This window comes from Bufo gargarizans, chromosome 2, assembly GCF_014858855.1.
Source record: "Bufo gargarizans isolate SCDJY-AF-19 chromosome 2, ASM1485885v1, whole genome shotgun sequence".
Lineage (NCBI taxonomy): Eukaryota > Metazoa > Chordata > Amphibia > Anura > Bufonidae > Bufo > Bufo gargarizans.
Window position 1 is genome coordinate 195,122,380 of NC_058081.1, and position 18,644 is coordinate 195,141,023.

The 18,644-nt window shown below is 43.6% G+C and overlaps 1 protein-coding gene and 1 long non-coding RNA gene across 2 annotated transcripts in view; one reads left to right on the forward strand and one right to left on the reverse strand.

The window, feature by feature from the left end:
• Nucleotides 1-18,644, reverse strand: part of LINGO1 (leucine rich repeat and Ig domain containing 1) — a 72,152-nt gene that overhangs the window by 44,980 nt on the left and 8,528 nt on the right. The window lies entirely within an intron of this gene.
• Nucleotides 17,207-18,644, forward strand: part of LOC122927725 — a 58,800-nt gene continuing 57,362 nt past the window's right edge. The window contains exon 1 of the long non-coding RNA XR_006387817.1: nucleotides 17,207-17,286. This is a non-coding gene — a long non-coding RNA (uncharacterized LOC122927725). The remainder of the gene's footprint in view (nucleotides 17,287-18,644) is intronic.

Below are 18,644 nucleotides of genomic sequence, written 5' to 3' on the forward strand. Positions count from 1 at the left end.
CTCCCATAAGTCATTCCTGCAACACAACTCATTACTTATCTATAATATATCATTTACTTATTAGCCAGCACATTACCCCAGTTAGTTCCTATTCCAGCAACTGCAGTGTGGACCCAGGAGACCAGGAGGAGGTGGAATGCTGGTAGCTTGTGTGTTGTGTTCTGGAGCAGCAAGTCTCATTAGCCTCCTCCAAGATCCCCATTAAACATGTCACAGATAGGACACCATTTTAATATTAAAATGCGAGTTTCATTCTCTGCCACCTCCTCTGTGACTTTTAGAGGATGTGGAAAATTATTCTTGACAGATATTCTGCAGCAGAAGCACAGAATGGTCTTTCAATGCAACACACTTTATTTTTTCATGTTCACTGTCAAGAAGTCCACCCAGTGAAGCTTTTCTGTGCGCAATTCATATGAGCGATAATCAGAAGTGATCTGGAAGTGTATTGTAATAAAAGGTAAGCACTCACTAATTTAGACCTTGGGAGCCAGTTCAACCTCTTTATTATAGTAGCCAGCAAGCAACAAAAACTTCTAGAGGAAGTCAAAGAAAATAGCCCAAAAAGTTAAGTACCAGCAGAAAATTTCTAGGCACCTTTGCTATCTAACTCCCCACATTAAAAGCTACCCAGTGTTCTCTTAATCTAAGGCTACATTCACCCGACAGTGGAAAAAAAACACTTCAGTAGAAAACGGATAAACTGTCCATTTTTAGCAGACTTTTCTTCAGTGATGCCTTTCTGAGAAATGGACGTTAAAAATTGACCCATTCAATTGTATGGGGGCAGTCGGTTAGTGAAAAATGGACAATATAGAACATGCAGTGTGAATAACCTCATAGACTACCATTGGTCTTAAAAAGGTGTGATGGCCATTAAAAAAATGTCCAGTACATATCCATTTTTCACTGTGCATGTAGCCTAAGTGAGTCCAAATTAGGCTTTGACTAAAAAAAACTAAAGGAAAATCTGCCTCAAAACCTTCTTCGAAAAGTAAGGGAGTGAATTGACCGTCACTAATCTCCAAATTCCCAGATTCTCGTCACATGACTATAGTGAGATTACACTTTTTAAATAAGGACATCACCATGCTACCCTAATGCAAGGGCTCTGGTGTGTATGTGCAGTAGACTAAGAGATCTGCACATAAGATTTCACGTTACCATGCTATTCAGGATTCATTTGTGATGATCTCAAATTGCTTACAATTTTTTGCCCCATTGGGTTATATTAAAATTACACGTTTTATTGCACAATCACAATGTTAAGCAATTTTTTCTTCTTTTTATCTAGATTGCATTTGTAAGGATGCCTTCACATGCGGGGGAATTTGCAGCAGAAATTTCGGCAACTGAAAATCAATTCTATTCATCTGAATGAGCTTTTTGGCGGCATGCAAGTGGATTTCTACAAGCCCCATACTGATGAAAATTTCTGCACCCATATCTGCTGTGTGTGACAGCACCCTTACATGCCGATTTTGTTGCGGCTTTGCCACAGACTTCACCCTATGCACTCCAAAGGGTGAAATCCACAATAAAAATTCTGCTGAAACAACTGGCATGCTTAAAATCTGAAACAAATGACGTGCTAAATATTATGTAATTTACAGGCACAGAAAATGTCTGCAACGTGCATGTGGCGAAAATAACCTCGCCACTGGGTTTTGGAGGGGCCCTGTTTGCCAGCCTCTTGCCTCAGGATTATGGCCCATATACTAACTTTGAAGGAGAAGACAGACCGACCGCACAGCCTAAATCTGTAGAATCTGTTTTGGGCAGGAAAGCCATGCTTGCGGTCGGCGAAATGTGACTTCCGTAGAATTCGGGAACCCCTGCTCGGATCTGGGTGATTTTTGGATATGTTGTTCATCCAGATCAGAGCTAAATTATGGGGATATGGGGGGTTTTGAGGTGGTTTCTGTGTTTTGGGGAAAAATGCGTGTTTTCTGCCTGTGAGTGATTAAGTTAGCCCATCATGTTTGGTAATTGTATCACAGGCAGAGCCCATTGTGTTCTGGTAATTGTATTTTGTTGATTGTGTCAAAGGCAATGCCTGTTCTGTTATTGAGTGCGTCACAGGCAATGCCATTGTGGTTGTTAATTGCATCACAGTCAATGCCAGTGTGTTTGTTAATTGCGTAACAGGCAATGCCATTGTGTTTGTTGAATGTATAGTTTGTGTTTTAACTGTAAACTGTAAAGGATTGGCTGCTATGTTATGTCCTCAGTTCCCAACCAGGTCCACGGGGGTGGTACCCTTGTTGGAAAATGTGTATATAAGTCAATGCTTGGTGTTCAATAAAGAGTCCCTGTTTTACCCTTCATCATGTTGAGGCTGATGTTTGGGTAACTGATCGACACTGGGGATTGCTATACGCTGAAGATTTGCTATACTCCCCTGGCTATAACTACTAGCTCTTGTAAGAGCTGTTCCTGTTCCCTGTGGTGGTTACGGTGTCGAGTGGAGTGCTTGGAGTCCTCGGGAAGCACAAGGAGGATCCATCAACGGAGGTAACCGGTCGGGGTGCCAGGAGATCCGTTACAGTGCAGATGAGATTTTTTTAGAATTTCAGTCATCTATGTAGCTAGTACCGTAGTATGCTCCAGAATGTTCTGCATACAAATCTACACATGCATGTGGCCTAACAGTGGACTTAGGCTACTTTCACACTTGCGGCAGAGGAATCTGGCAGGCAGTTCCGTCGGTCGCTGGAACTGCCTGCCGGATCCGGCTTACAAATGCATTGCAAGAATGGATCCATCTGTCCGTTTGTCATACGGATAAACTGATCCGTTTTGATTTTGTTTTACATTTTTACCGGTCTGCCGGTTTTACATTTTTACCGGCATAGAGTTATGGATCCGACGTAACTCTATGCCGGAAAAGAAAAACGCTAGTGTGAAAGTAGCCTTATGTGTGAAGACATCGCTAACTTCACATTCAGAACTCCATGGGGTAGATTTATTAACACTGGTGTAAAGTAGAACTGGCTTCATTGCCCATAGCAACCAATCAGATTCCACCTTTCATTTTCCAAAGTAGCTGTCTAAAATGAAAGGAGGAATCTAATTGGTTGCTGTGGGCAACTAAGCCAGTTCTACTTTACACCGGTTTGATAAATCTCCCCCCGTGCTCAGCTGTAAGCTAGATCTGCAGCCTGACTAATATCCAAGGGTATTGAAATTGCAGTGTGAATTCTATGCTATAAGAGATCATCAACTGTGAATGAGCACACGGCGTGTACGCTTATATTGTAGTCTCCAAGTGTCTACAAGTAGGGATTCAGACTTCTCGTGTCACTCTCTACAGATTTGCTGGCTCACCAAAATGTATCTGCAATTTTGGAGTCTAATTTGCATGTTCAAGTTGTGGTTAAGAAGAGAACAGCAACCTTCACCTGCCAAAAATGATTGTGAATAGCCACAAATTCCATGCTATATAGGACACCTGCGTACCTATCTGAAAATGTCTTCACTAAGGATGAGCGAACTTGTATTTCAAGTTCAGCGTACAAGGTTTGGGTTATCTAAGAATTCAGTTTTGGATTCCGCTACCACGTACCATAAAACACAAGTTCGCTCACCCCTAGTCTTGACTTTGGAAGAGGGGGAGGGGACCTACATAATCAAATTCAGGCAGGGAATGATTGCAATCATTTATACTGCTGTTTCATCAGAGATTGTAAATTGAGTTATTCTACTGTTCCCTATATAGAGCCAACATATTCTGCAGCAATTAATACATTGTAAAGTACAGCACTCGGCTACAGTCTCATAGGGAATGAATGGAGTGGAAGAACGCATGCTGAAACTGCCGTTCCATGAGGAATGGGGGAAAGGGACTCCCATTTTCAGGACTTCTGCGTGTCCCAGTGTTTTGACCCTTACCGATCAGTTAGTTATTTCTTTAAAGGGTTTGCCCACTCCTTTATAAGTGATGGCCTATCGGAAGGGGTCCAGCATCCCACACCCCTGCTGTGTTGTTCGGGCAGTGACTTCTAGTGCTGGAACTACTGCAGAACATCTGATTGGAGAGGGTGCAGGGTGCTGGACTCCCACCGACCCGATACTGATGGCCTATTCTAAGGATAGGCCATCACTTGGAAAGGAGTGGTCAACTCTTTTAATACTTGGCACATGCTGCAGTCTCTCTTTAGTTGAAGGAAAGACATGCAAAATGAATCCCAAGTACTACTTCCCCGGTGACTACTAGATTACACTGAAACCTGAGCACAGAGATGGTAGTCATCTTGTTTCTACATGGACTGCTGCTATAGAATGACCTGTAGAAACTGCAAATCCATGTTCCTCAGAAAAAAAATACAAAAAAAGAGACAATGCTATTCAGATAAATGGGGTTATGATTGATTTAACATAGATCAAATATAATAAAACATCATTAAAGAGAACTGGCACCATAAAAACGGAATGCAATCTGCAGGCAGCATGCCGTACAGCAGGAGAAGCTGAGCCGATAGTCGTATGGGAAAAAATTCTGCAAAACTTGTAATTCAATCTGAGAGTCATGTGGGCGGTTTTACAGATACACAGCCTTGTCTTGTACGAGTGTGGATATAGTTATAGCTGTCAATCACAGAATAAGACCGCCCACATGACTCCTAAGCCCAGAGATTTGAAGGGGTTGTCTCACCTTGCACATTGGTGGTATATCGCTAGAACGGAGTCTCAAAATGAACAAGGGCAAACCGCACATGCATGGCCCATTTCTATGGAAGTTCTGCATTTTTGGAACTCCCATAGCAGTGAATAGAGAGAGCGCCGTGCATGTGTGGCGTGCTCTCGTTTACGTTGGGGGGCGCTGTTCGAGAGCTAGATGGGACCCCCCCCTACATATCTGACATTGGTGGCATATCCTAGTGATATGGAACCAATGTGCAAAGTGACACAACCCCTTTAAATGAATACATTCTAAATTTTACTGAATCATTTCCCATAAAACTATATATCAATCTGCTCAGCTTCTCCTCCTCTATAACATTCTGCATTTTCAAGGTCATTGGTTCCCTTTAAAGTTTTCTTTGATGATTTTCTATCCTTTTGGTGTATATACAAGAGAATTAGAGTGACTCTACCATGTTACTCTTGTTAATAAGAACACGCGTAAGGAGACTAAGGCATTTAGTACTTTTATGTGTCAAATTATTTGCTAAACTACAGTTTTACCAACACATCAAAAAATCATCAGTGACTCCGTGATTTAATATTTGTGAATAGGCTTGCAGCAAAAATGCTGTTCGGTCTTCATCTCCTGCCAGTCCGTTTGGATCTGCTTTATGAGCCAATCAGATCATCAGACAATCCACGGCAGGAGATGTGCTGTGATCTCGTGTTAGGTACCATCTGTCCTGTTGTGTGATTATGGCAGGGTAGACATGACTATATTATGAGAGGTCAGTCCTGAAAGAAGAGGGAAGGAATGCAAAGGAGACCTCGCAGATGGTGGCACTGGGGTCTTTACAAAGTACTGTAGTGATCATAAATTGTACAAGACAAGGAATGACATGTATTGTCTGAATTTAGCTGGCCACTCTAGGAAATCGCTAGAGCCGAGCCGAGCCTTTGTAAGCTTACGTTTCAGGGCATTTTCAAAGAGAAACGTCGGTAGGGACGTGAAATGGTGTCAAAAGGAGAAAACTTACATTCAACACATTGCACAACCCATGATGTCATTAATAAAATGGTGTATGACATCATCACACTTACGCATGTCCCATTGCCTACAAGGCCTCATGCACACGAACGTATTTTCTTTCCGTGTCCGCTCCATTTTTTTTGCGGACCGTATGCGGAACCATTCATTTCAATAGGCCCGCAAAAAAAAATGAAGTTATGTCCGTATTTCCGTTCTGCAATAAAAAAATAGAACGTGTCCTATTATTGTCCGCATTATGGACAAGGATACTACTGTTCTATTCTGTTCCACAAAATACGGAATGCACACAGACGTCATCCATATTTTTTGTGGATCCGTTTTTTGCGCACCGTAAAATACATATGGTGCTGTGCATGAGCCCTACGCTGCAGGTGATGTCGCAGGTTTTGCTTTTTGTAGAAATTGTAAAAATACACGGCGGCTTGTCACAGAGGTCTAGTTCTATATTCCCCATCCAGATATATCTATAGACCACACAGACATATCTATATACCACTCACACACTGAGATATTGATTTCCTCTGTAATATTTTGCTTCACTGAGCAGCTTCAGTAAAACAATTTACCAAGATTAACCCTTAACCTGCCTCTGCAGCCCGCCGCGCAACATTTTGTTCCCATCTTGCAAATATCTATGGAAACCAAATCTACTGCCCTGACCATCGTTAACCATTTTGTCGCCAATATGGTTAAATGATGAGTACCCAATTTCTAATATTTTTTTCTCTTGGTTTTTAAATGCAATATTAACAGATTTAGAGAATTATACACGATATACTGATGTAATGTGACATGCTCGATTCCATTAAGCTTTTGTGTATACTTCTGTGCTTGGTTTACAGCCTAAAAAAATCCATTATTTTTTCACTGACGCTTGCAGTTACCCGGGGAAGGCAATGAAAGGTTCTTAGAACCCCCAGATGCAAGTTTAATCAAAGCAAAGCGCACCGGTGCCCCTTTGACACACACTAGACGCTCTATTTTCCCAAATAAAAGCTTAGCAATTCCACCAGCAGGCAGCCAGCAGTTTACCTCTGCTTTGTACTGTAAATGCCTCATGCACACGACGGTATCCATTTTGTGGCCCACAAAACACGGATCTGCAAAATACGGAAGATGTCTGCGTGACGTCCGTTTATTTTTGCCAACACATTGACTTCAATAGATCTGTGATCCGCATTTTGCGGCCAAAGATAGGACATGTTCTATCATTTTGCAGAATGGACACACAGATGTGGACAGCACACAGATGACAAATGTATGCCGTCAGTTTTCTTTTTTTTGCAAATCCAAAGAAATGAATGAAACCCATAAAAAATGCGGATCAGACATTGATACAAAATATGCATGAGGCCTACAATGATTCCAAATGACCAACATTAGGGTGGTTTAGGGTTGGGTGATATACCGGTATCACGATATACCGCGGTATAAAAAAAACGGCGATATGGCAATATCGCTGTTTCCTAAATACTGCAGTATATTTCGTAACATCATCGCTTTAAAAACTGAGTCCGCGGCTGCCCCCCCATCATTATCTACCAATTTCTTCCAGCAGCGGCTCCTCCTGCTTGCTCCGAATGTGCTGTCTCCGCCCACCGACCGACGTCTTACGTCGGAATCAGGTGACGCCCCCAGGCTGAGTTGAGCAGTACAGCAGCGAGTGGCGGGAAAGTCAGTTAGAGAAGAACTCAGAAGAACCCACACTCTGTCCGATTCAGACCGACCCCCACCCCCTGCGGATAGAAGAGACCCTATATATCACAGCTTCCGGACGGGCAGCTATTAAAAGGTGTAATGTCTCTCCACTCAGCCTATCTTTATCAGATTATCATTACCCCAGTTATATGTCTTGGCCCACTCAGTCCTTCATGCCTGCCACTAGCTGCATGCTCTGCAGTGAGCCTTCATGAGTCCCTCCAGTACCTCCCCCATGACATGATGAACAAGAAGGAATTATGGTGGTGGCATAGTAACACGTCAGTCACACAGGTGTCCATAAGACTGCTGCCCCCCACAAGCCCCATACTGTATGTAATGTCTCCTTTTGTGGCTGCTGCCAGCTGCCCCATACAGTAATGTCTCCTTGCGGCCCCCCATCCCTCCTCGGGGGATGTAAAGAATTACACAGTGCCCACTGCAAGCATTGTGGGGGTCTATTTAATGTATTCTCCAGGATGAGGGATGGCTTTAGTGGCTACTTTCCATTCTGTCAGATGAGGGTCCTGAACAGAGGAACCAGACAACCCCTTTTATTGTAAGGTCTGGACAGCACAGGAGACACAGACCCATTCCCATACTTTCCTTCTCTACTTGCTACCTTATGGAATCATCTTCCTTCTCTACATCTCAAGACTTGTATTTGTGAGTCTGAGCTTTCTTGGTAACTAAGACTAAGAATTTTCTGATCAAAAATGTTTTCATTGGTCTTCTTCGATTACCGGTAAGCCATTTCTTATTCAAATATGTTTGTGGGTGAGACAACCAATATGGTCACCACCTTGGCTACCACAGAAGATGTCACACAATTCCCCCTACTCCATACAACTGATGCTGCTCTATAAACATGCACACGGTATAGTTTTCATGCATAAAATATAGCTACAAGGTCAGATATAAATGACATCAGTTAAGCAAATTCCTAACTTTGGATTCAGTTCATACCTTGGCATGTAAGACCAGGCGTAAAATGGAATACTGTCCAATTACTGTATATGACCTGGCAACCATTGGTGTGGCTGGCTGGTCTCGAATTTGATAGGTGTAACAATAATTGCCATCTACTGTTTATGTGACACTGGCTGCAGGCAACGATTAAAATGCAGCCATGATCTATTACCTGCATTCAAGTCTGAAGGTCCTGGAAACACTGGGAAATGGAATGTGCTTGATGCTACTATTGATCAGGGGATTAATAGAGGATGGATCAGTCTGAGAGGATCTTATGTCTACTGGTATTGACACTGAAGATAGAAGAAAGCAGCGTTAAATGGAAGAAATGAGTGGTGAAAAATTATGCTCTGAGGAGAATAAATGCAGAATTCTCAGATATATTACACAGAGTCGGAGAGGTATTTACCGGTATAAGTACACTGATTGCAACGCATTCCCTAACATATCCGAATTGTCGTTATTTTTGGCGCATGCCCAGTTGACAATTTGACGCACACTGTGGGGGAAAGATGCTGGTCATACGGCTTGCATGGTGCGCCAGAATTAATAAATCTCCCCCAAGGTTGGATAAATTCAAAAGATTTTTAAAATCAATCTGTTTGAATATAATAATAAAACCATAATCATATTGATAAAAGCATATTCATTTTACACAAGCATCTATTCTAAGGAACCTGGCACACTTATTAAAGGGAACCTGTCATACTGAAAATTCAACCTAGTCACTAAGCAACATATGAAAATATTATAAAGTAGAAGATAGTATATATAGTGTGGGGATTTGCTCTGGTAGACAGGCTAGCGGACGCAGTGCAGAGGCAACCACAAAGACTTTAAAGGGGTTGTCCCACTTTGCTTTTTTAATCTTACCAGCAGTAGATGTCCTGATAACTTCCTGGTTCTCAGGCAGTTGAGTGAAGGTCACGCCTCCTCATGACTCACCCTGCGTGCTCGTTCATGTGTATGAGTCATCCACATGGAGCCGTATGTGAGGTCCCGCCCCCCCCCCCAGTATAATAAACATTGAGTGCGGCCCCCCCCAGTATAATATACATTTAGTGCGCCCCCCCCAGTATAATATACATTTAGTGCGCCCCCCCCAGTATAATATACATTCAGTGCGGCCACCCCCCCAGTATAATATACATTGAGTGCGGCCACCCCCCCCCCAGTATAATATACATTGAGTGCGCCCCTCCCCCCCAGTATAATATACATTCAGTGCGGCCACCCCCCCCAGTATAATATACATTGAGTGCGCCCCTCCCCCCCCCCCAGTATAATATACATTCAGTGCGGCCACCCCCCCCCCCCCCAGTATAATATACATTCAGTGCGGCCACCCCCCCCAGTATAATATACATTGAGTGCGCCCCTCCCCCCCCCCCAGTATAATATACATTCAGTGCGGCCACCCCCCCCCCCCAGTATAATATACATTCAGTGCGGCCCCCCCCCCCCCAGTATAATATACATTCAGTGCGGCTCCCTCCCAGTATAATAAACATTGGTGGCGCAGTGGGAAGTGCCAATGAGGATTAAAAAAATAAATAAAAAATTAACTCACCTCCTCCAATTGATTGCGCAGCTGCCAGTCTCCTGTTCTTTCTTTAGGACCTGTGAAAGGACCTTTGGTGACATCACTGTGGTCATCACATGGTACATCATATGATCCATCACCATGGTAATGGACCATGTGATTAGCTCAGTGACGTCACCACAGGTCCTGAAGATAGAACAGGAGACCGGCAGCTGTGCGATCAATTGGTGGAGGTGAGTTAATTTTTTATTTATTTTTTTAACCCTCATTGGCACTTCCCACTGCGCCACCAATGTTTATTATACTGGGAGGGGGCTGCACTCAATGTATATTATACTGGGGGGGTGGCCGCACTCAATGTATATTATACTGGGGGGGGGCCGCACTCAATGTATATTATACTGGGGGGGGGCCTCACTCAATGTTTATTATACTGGGGGGGGGGGGGTGGCCTCACTCAATGTATAGTATACTGGGGGGGGGGGGGGGGGAGCGCACTGCGCCACCAATGTTAATACAAATGCAGGAGGTGGGTGCCGGAGTGAAATAGCCGGCACGCGACCTCTATGATAGGGGGCTGCGATCAGCGGCAGTTAACCCCTAAGGTCCCGCTCCCTGTCATAGAGGTCGGGTGCCGGCTATTTGATTCCGGCACCCGCCTGCTGTATTTGCGCATGCGCGGGCGTGCGCGTACTTGTAAGAATGGAGAGGCGGCCCGAGTACTTGTTCAGCTGTTGTGCGCAGGCGCGGCACAGCGATGCGGCCGGACGAAAGAGGCCGTATCCATGGGATACAGAAAACAACAAAGGAATCGCTTTACATGATTTTTTGAATGAAAGGTAGCTTTTGGATAATAACATGGATAGGAAGATATGTTGTGTGGGGGTAAATAGATTAGATAAAACCTATTTTATGAAGTGGGACAACCCCTTTAACTTAAACAGTTCAGTGTTTTATTCACACATAAGGAAAAACAAAAAGTAACGGTTTTCAGTCTTGGTGTTTGTTCACACCATAAAAAGTCCACAGAAGAAAAGCATTGACCTGGTCAGCAGTTTTTCCACCCGCTGTCCACAGCAGGCTTTAGGGCCTGTTTCCCAGCAGGCATCTCTCAGCCCTTTTGCACGGCACAAGTTCTCAGTTCCAAAACACCTAGAGACTGACAGAACTCCACTGTCAGATGGAGGATAATCCACACCCAGCTGAGACTGCTGGCTGGGTTTTATATAGGCCAATAAAGACCCGGCCTGGAGCGTGGGGAGAAGCCACCCACCCAGCACTTTGGCTACTCCCAGTAAGAGCCGGCCCGGATTGGCTTTACAGCCATACTAACAACAGTGTCAACCAGCACTAGCTGCCGCTGACACTAAAAACTACCGGCTCTTACCTCACCGAGGCCAGAAATCTCGGTGACACATACCTTCCATCAATGACGGCCGCTTGCGCCTTCCTACAATATATATATATATATATATATATATATATATCAATATATCAATCTGCTTAGCTCCTCCTGCTATGTAACAAGCTGCCTGCAAATCAGAAGCCATGTTCAGTGTGACAGGTTCATTTAAAAGGGCTTTCCAAGATTTTCATCAGTATCTGATCGCCTTCTCATAGCTTTCCAAGCACGCTGACGGACATTGTATAGCGGCTGTAATTGGTATCTCGCTCAGCCCGATTCACTTCTATGGGGCTGAGCTGCACCTGGGCCATGTGACCAATGAACATGTCGTCACTGGCCTAGGAAAAGCTGCGAGAGGGCCGTGGCGCTCACAGGAGCACCAATGTCTTCTCAAACAGCTAATCAGCGGGGGTCCTGGCCGTCGGACCCCAACTGATCAGTCATCCACAGGATAGATCATCAGTATTAAAATCTTAGAAAACCCCTTTATAATTAGAGTTTAGTTCTACGATGAAGCTTTACCTTTAAAAATATTAGGAAGCTGCTTATATAGCAATTTCCTAATTTTTTAGTGTTAGAAAATTCTCCACAAAGGGGTTTTCAGTGATTTATATTGATGACCTATGCTCAGGATAGGTCATCAATATCTGATCGTCGGAGCCTGGCGCCCAGCACTTCCGCTGATCAGCTGGTCATTACGCTACGTGTTGTCTCCTGTGGAGCAGCGGCATAATGTAATTACAAGCACTCGCTGCATTCCAGTGAACACTGATATTCTTCAGTTTATGTTGGCGACGGACTGTCAATGTTTACTACTGGACTTTGTAAAGTAAGTGATCTGCTTGTATGATATCTATTTTTCCAGTATATACATATGGCATGAGCAAGGCCACTAGCCCCGTGACCTTCACTACCATTTCCTAAATATATGTCCCCAAATGTATGAGATGACACAACCCCTTTAACAGCTGAGAGGCAATACAATAATGGTCATCGTGCTTCCAGAGTGGGGCTTGACGTTTAAAAAGAGGTTGTCGGGATACAGGTGCCACATCTGGGTATTGCAGCTCAGCTGCCATTCAAGTGAATGTATGTTGGCACCGGAAACTACACAGTGTGCAGAGGCTTCTGCTACCGTTTCTAGTGCCTCAGCTGCTCAAAACAGCGGGGGTGCAAGGTCCAACGATCTTATATTGCCCACTGAAATTGATGACCTATCCTATAGATTGGTCATCAATATCTGCAGCCTGGAGAACCCCCTTTTTTATTCCAGTGTGCAATGGGAAGGAATCTGAGTCCTCTCCCTACTCTGATGTGGGTTTCGCTAAGTTCCATTTTCTTACCATGTACATATTAGGATCCGCAATACACCTGGCCAGCACCCCAATAGAACTGCACAAGAATAGGACATGTTCAACTTTTTTCCGGAGCCGCGGACAGGGAGATCAGGGGCGTGCTCCGGAAATGCGGATGCGGACAGCACATTCCTGCACCATAGAGAATGTATGGGTCTGCACCCGTTCCGCAGAATTGCGGAACGGATGTGGACCCATTCTACGGAAATGTGAATGGACCCTTATAATGCCCCTGTGCAAACAGAAGAAAATACTGTAGATTATAAGATACACTGGGTTACAGGGCTTGGTGCATTACAGATCAGTGATTGTGCACAATTATCCAATATGCTGACAGATAGAAAAAAAATAAGAATGTAGCATGGCATATGAAAAGGATGACATTAGTGATGGTACACAAATTTCTCTCAAGAAGGAAAATGCTAAGGTTAGCACTGGTGTCCAAGTATATGTAAGAGCACCTTTACAGCAGACTATTACTTCCATTGTTCTACTACTCCATTATAGGAGAACAACAAAAATGACAGAAGTGCCGGGTTCGGCACATAACTGCCAGGAACGGAGACAAACATACCCCACTGACTATAATGGGGTTGTTGGCCTAAAGGATATACCCTAATGGATAGGAGATAAAAGATAATTTAGCTCACAAGACTTTGCCTAGACTGACTGCACCAGTTGCAGACTCTTAACTGGGAGATGTTTTAGGTATGTACCAGTTCACATTCACTTTATGTTCACTGACAACAATAACAAAAATGAAAGGGTGAAATTATATATGGTACAAAAATGTATTACACCATAACACAAGGGGTATCTCACACTGCAGAGGACCCAGCATGTTTGTGCATTAAACAATAATCCATTAATACTGTGCAATGCTATACAGTACGCTTCTGTGGTACTGCAGAAAAATTAAACACTTGCTGCTGGTCCTCTCTGTGTCACGAATGGTGTTGCAGAAAACTAGAAGACAACAAATGAAGATCCGACTGACTTGATCCCAAACTAAGGAACTTAAGGGTGAGCCCTGTAAAAGCTCTAGCACTCTCCCTGACTTCTCAGCCCATGCAAAGATCTCTATGATAGATAATTGCATGCCCTCGTGCCTCGACTGTATGACACCTGAACACCCTATAATAGTGAGGGGACACGGCCACTGGCTCCCTACACTTAATACGGAGGGAGTCAGGGTCACCTAGGATCAAGCAAACAGGAAAACACAAATAAAGGAACAGACTTATCTGTAGAAGCATCGGTTGCAGCAACCAGCATGAGGACACTCCAGGAAGTGATGCAGTATGGGAAGGGATTTAAAGGGATGCAATCAGTGCAACTAGATGACAGCTGAGAGACGGAAACGAGATGACAAAACGAAAGCAAAACAAAAGAACCTCAAGTAGGAGGTTCTGAAGAACGTCAGAGCTTCTCAGATATCTGGCGGTGACACTCTGCAGCAAGAGCTAATAAAAAGGAATCATCTAAAATAGACAACCCCTTTCAAGAGTAACTTTCATTTACATTTTTATCCCCATAAATGAATAGTACAAGCGAATACAAATAACTTTGTAATATATCTGATCGGAGAAAGATACTTCCTTCTCTTCTTACCAGACTTGCCTCCCTGCTTCCTTCTGTTCGTCACTAAATCTCAATTCACTTCTCAAATCCATCTACAGTCAAGACTGGCTGCCTGCTCTCTGAAGGTTCAGATTACACCGAAGTCTATAACACGGGGAGGAGATGTGAGGGGTTGCTGGAGACAGCCTGAGACTGAAAGACTGACACAGGAAATGCTGCTGGTCTGTAAGGTCTCATGTCACTGCTGAATTCTAAACTGCTCAGATTACATAGGAGTCTATGAAGAGGGGAGAAGGGGGAGGAGAAGGGAGGGGCTACTAGAGACAAAGAGCCTGACAAGACTGCTGTTGGTTTGAAGGCAATAAACTGTCTCACTTTTCTGTTGAATTTTAACTGCTCAGGTGTATTGTATAGTGTCCTCCATTACTGCTGCTGGTTCTTTGGATGTGCTACAGACAGGGAGCAGGAAACCCTGTTATCCCATGTCTTGTGTATGGGCAAACATAATTCCAGCTAGCCTCCACCCACTAGCTCTGAAAAAAAAGAGAATTGCTGACAGATTGCAGAGGGAAAAAACTGCTAAAAAAAATGCCAGATACAAGTTATACAATAGCCAGAAATAGAATAATTCCTTATGTACACACACATGCCAGTTTATTCTAAAAAAAATAAAAATACCTGAAATGACAATTACACTTTGAAATGTTAATCTTCTTTCTTTAAAGAAGTCAAAAATGCTGTGCTGAATAAGACACTAGCGGAAAATAAAAAAGAACCCACCACCCATGAGATTGAACTGAGATTGACAAAGTATAAACTGCTAGTGGTGCTTGGTCAATGATCACACAACCAAGGTGGTGCAGACTTTATTTTGGGTTCTGTGGCAGGGTATATGTTGAGGCAGGGCCAAATTGATACTTGGTGGTATCTCCCCTTGGTGTGATACAGGCTGCCTAGTAATAGTCATACAGATGCAGGATATCCTGCTATGGTATGTAATTCCAAGTTCTTTCACCTTTGACCTATAGTGCAGCCAAGAAGGTGGTTGGCTGCTGTCCATGGGAGATCTGTCAACCCATCCAGTTCAAGACATTCTCAATGGGAAATAGATCTGGTGATTGAGCTGGCCAGGGAAGCAGCTGGATACCTTATAATAAGTTAGAACACCCTATGCACCCCAAAATAGTGGATACAGCAGCCATGGTTGTCAGAGCATAGCTATTAGCCAGAGATCCCTATAGAAGACATCATCTGATTAGCCCATGCTGGGACATCTGGGTGGACTTTGAACTGTGTACAAACTACTGCTCGATGTACTACAACTTCAATCCTGCGTACAGTAAACAGACTTCTGTCAAGTTTAATCTGGCCTGGTTTCTGACTCTCTCAACACCAAATGCTGGACATTGCATTTCCTACACGTGCCTTGTCTAGCACTCACATAGACATTAACACCATGGGCGCCCCCAAACTACCATCAGGTAGGGAGGCCACACTATGCATGATGGCAGTAGGCGCTCTCCAGCCCTCCTGCAAACTCTGATGTGGCCATCAATACTACCAAGACAGAACCTGCTTTCATCATTGAATATTATTGTGTTCACTATATTAGAGCATCTACTACCTTCATGAATAGTGCATGTGTGTGTTTTGCTTGTTTAGTTTTAATGGTGGACTTCTGTTTTAAATAATAAAAATCAAGCTCTGTCGCTGCCACTAGGACTATTGGGGTTGTGTAAAGGGAAGCAGGAGAGCTGCAGATCTATAGCAACAACTAACCTCAGAATCCTATAAAGACACGGGAGAATTTATCAAACCCTGTGCACCAGTTTCTAGACATCAAAAAGTTACATATTTTTGAGCAAGTATTTTTTTGTTTGTTTTTTGTGTCTGGTAAAAAACAGAAACGGTGATGGAGGCTCTTTTATTTAATATAGGTCACCCCATCTTGTTCCCCTATCTATACAACCAGTGGCGTACATAGAGAAGTAAGGGCCCCATAGCTAGGATCAAACCAGGACCCCACACAGGACAGAAGGGTTTCTGCCTAAACTCTCTTCAATGACCCTTTGGCCATTTTTCCACTGCCTCATTTACTAAGGCTAGGGCTACACAACGACATTTGTCACGTGACATTTTGTCGCACCAATGATGCACAACAATTTTTATAATGATAGCCTATGGTGTCGCACTGCGACATGCTGCGACTACGACACGACAGTCGCAAGAAATCCATTCGAAATGGATTTTGCGGCGACTGTCTCGTCGCAGCATGTTGCAGTGCGACACTATAGACTATTATAAAAATTGGCGCATCATTGGTGCATCATCAATGTCGCGCGACACATGTTGCCGTGTAGCTGTGCCCTTATTGTCGCGCGGCACATGTCGTCGTGTAGCCCTACCCTAAATGTTGTTCCCTTAGAGGGTGGAGTCCTGACCAAGTTTTCACCTCCAGTAGAAGGGGAGATAATCCCAACTAAGACTGGGCCCCCTCTTGCCCTGGGCCCCATAGCAGTTGCATGGTCTGCCGCTATGGTAGCTACCCCCCTGTATACAACGTTCTCAGACCCCTTTTTTAAATGCTGGAAAGTTTTGTAATGTTATTCAAATGACAAGTCTCATAAGAATATATTTTATGTCTTGCTCTGAGCAGAGCTATTTCAGTTTTTTTCTTGTAAGCTATGATGTACGTTATTATGACAGTGATAGAACTGATGAGAAAACCTGCCTGCTAGTTTTTGGGTGATTGACTTGTGCCGATGCATTTTCAAAAGAAAGAGGGGACTTGGATGAGAACTGGTTGGAGCAGATGAGACATCACTATATATTATGATGGACAGGCTAGAAGACAGTGATACATGTGATCGGGTAGAAGGAAGCAGACAGACTGACCATCCCATCTGGCCTATAAAGAATGTAGGAAAGGGGAGAGAGAGATCAGCGGAGTGATGTAAATTATATGACTGCGTCCAGCCAGAGCTGTCACAGTATGTAACACTCAGCCAGAGGGCAAGGAGACGAAGAGAGCTGGAGAGGGTGCATCAGGAATGAGGTACTGCATGAGAATGTAGGAACACAGGGCTCTCAGCAAATAGGGAGGCACGGAAAAAAATCTATATAGAAAAGTAAGCGGCTTGATAACTGTGATGTCCCTTGAAATCAAAGGCACCTCATCAATCGTGTTGTGCCAAAATCCCTGAATATAAAAGTGCATTCTTTGTTTTTGTTTTTTGTTTTTTCTGTATTGACTCAAGTCATACATAACCTTATTGCTAAATGTTGGAGTTTCCTTTCACATTTTCCTTCCCGGTCTGCAGCACACCTCCTGCAGATCTTCCTGGATACATTCCCTCTATCACAGTGTCCCTCTTAGTTGCTCGGCCCATGTCAAACAGAAGCCAACAATAAATTGTAATACATTGTAAGAATCAAGCAGGTAACGTTGCCTAAGAGGTGGCAAGAGGAAGAATACTTTGAGCAAGGGAACATATTGTGCAGCCGATGATACGTGTAGAAAAGAAATGCAAACAGGAGAATGCTCCAGTAAGATGAGAAATACAATTACTGTATTCGCATTAGTGGGTATGAGCAGGGAGGTAGCTATAGGGGACAGAGGTAGAGGTGAACCCAGGACATGGCGCATGACGAGTCCCTAAGAAGATACCGGTATCATAAATGGTATATGATACGTGGGGATCCTTCTTACACACTTTGTATCGGGGCAGAGGAGCTTCAAGTTATACGCCTGGGTAGAAGATAATGGCTCACCCTTCAAGGATCCTAAGGAGGTGAATGCCAGAATAATGCCTGTATATAAGCTAAGGTTATTTTTGACCACAAGCTATAGATGTTTTCTGTTGGATAAGATGTGACTGCGGTCTACCTCCTAATGCTATATTAGTGTTTCTGGCCCCTTGATTTTACAGTCACCTTATCTCTCATCTCACTTGAGCGCTCTCCTTTTTGTCTTTCTATATGTGTTTTCTGCTTTCTGACATTTACGTGGTTATCCCATGAATAATGTAAAACAATGAAAACGAGACATCATATAGTACATGACAAGCTCTTTCTAACAAAGCTAGAACCACATGGATCCAGAGATCTCCCCATTCATTGCCGCAATTATTCTGCTAGATTTAGTTCAAGCTGCCATCTTAGGGAGTGTTTCCTGTCTCAGAGAGCAGATCCTGTAACTGAAGATAGTGGAAGTTGATGGATGGAACTGAGCATGTGCGTCCAGCTCAGCGAGGTGGACAGTGAGAGGAGGAAAAGAATAAACAGCAGGTGACGCTATATAGACAGATACTGTTGAATAACTCAGCTGTTATACTACATTTTTAATTACATGCAATTGCAAAAGTACTCAGATCCTGTTACATGTGCACTTGGCAGCTGAAAGCATCTGTGCTG